Raw genomic sequence first — 1,772 nt, 5'->3', positions numbered from 1 at the left:
AGGCATGGTGCAAGCCAGCTGTGCCAGCTGGAATGCACGGACCCTCCTCCCCATGCACGAGTGTGGCTGTTTTTCCCCTTTTGTATCTTTTTGGTCTAGCTTCTTGAGGAAGCTTGGACCTTTGTCTTAGCTTCCTCAAGAAGCTTGGACACCTGTCCCAGCTTCCTAAGGAAGCCTTGCACCCTTAGCTTAGCTTCCCTTAGAAGCCTTGACCCTTTTTGAATAGCTTCCCTTGGAAGCTTAGTCTTTGCATTTTCTATATAAGAGACCCCTCTTCTCCTTTGATGGGTTCAGCAAAAACCAGAGCAAAATACATATATATATCTGATATACATCTTCTCTCTCTATATCTCCCTCTCTTTCTTCATTTGTGTGTGTCTAAGGGCCAAAAATGGTGATTTGTTCTTACTTTTGCACTAAAACACACACCATCGCACCATACTTCGACTTGGGAGGTCTTGAGGGTTTTTTCTTGAAGTTTTGAGGTGGTTTTGATCATAAGGAAGAGGCTGAGCTTGCTGTTCTTGAAGTGTTCTTCAAGGGTAACACTTTTGCTTTAGATTCCCCAATCTTGCACTAGTCTTTAACCTATCTTGTTTACTGATTTAGACTTTGTGTATAACTAAAAAAAGTCTTGTATTTGCATGCTTAAGATACTTCATTAAGGTTGTTTTGGCGTTGGGGGTCGACCTCCCCCTCTAAGGCCTTGTTTGGCCCTTTTTGTGCTTCCATTGTTAAGCTTTGGTTATTTTGGTGTATTGGCCTTCTCACCACTGAAATCCAATGGATTTTCAGTGGTGAAGAAGGGGGTTTGAAGTCTTGCATAGGGGAGGGACACCCCTCTCCCCTTTGTGTCTCATTTGTCCATGTTTTGGCCCATAAGGGTAGCATATGTGCTTGGTTGTTTTTGGCCCCATTTCAGAAGTTCTTGGATATTATTTGGTCATATGCTGCCTCTATCTTTGGTCGGATTTATGGCCCTTTACATGCATATTGTACTTGCCTTGCATTCCCCCATTTTGCTTAGAAATGTGCCTTGCATTTAAGCCATGATGCTTGCATGTTCTAGCTTAACTTCATGAAGGGTTTAGCATTATTTTGCCATGATCAAAGACTGTTGGGTGCTGATTCGACCATGTTTGCCATGTTTGGTATAGTTTCTATGTGTTTTGGCTTGTGAGCCTTGAGTGTGTAAGCCATAAGCATGCCTCATTTGGTCTATTTTCGGTGATTTGGAATCATTTGCCATGCCATTTCAGTCCATGTTTGATGCTTGCATACTTGGATTTGTTCTCCTTTCAATGCCTTAAAGAGGTGTAGTCTTATGCTCCATGTTTTAGCTTTGGTGTATGCCTCTTTGCTTGAGTCACTTGGGATGCCATTTATGTGGGTTTTGGGGCTTATTCTACCATACCATATCTCTGATTTTGTAGGTCTTGATATCCATGCTTACCCTTTCTTGGGTGCTCTTGAAAATTGCCTTTCATGCCTTAGCTTTAGGCCCTTTGGTTTGCATATTTGTTTTGCATGTAGGCACCTCCATTTTTGGGCATTTTTGGCCACTGTTTTGGGGTGGGCTGAGGCCTTCTCATTTCAGTATAAGTCCATCCTTGCATACTTTGCATGTTTGACATGTTGCATTGCATTGGTTGCATGCTTATATTGCATCATGTTTGCATGTTACTTAGCTAAGTTGCATTATATAGTCTTGTTGTATGCTTGACATGTTCATATTGCATTAGTGTAGCCTTACATGAGTTGCATCACTTTGC

This window comes from Camellia sinensis, chromosome 13, assembly GCF_055761805.1.
Source record: "Camellia sinensis isolate YWXY chromosome 13, ASM5576180v1, whole genome shotgun sequence".
Taxonomy (NCBI): domain Eukaryota; kingdom Viridiplantae; phylum Streptophyta; class Magnoliopsida; order Ericales; family Theaceae; genus Camellia; species Camellia sinensis.
This window is presented reverse-complemented; position numbering follows the sequence as displayed.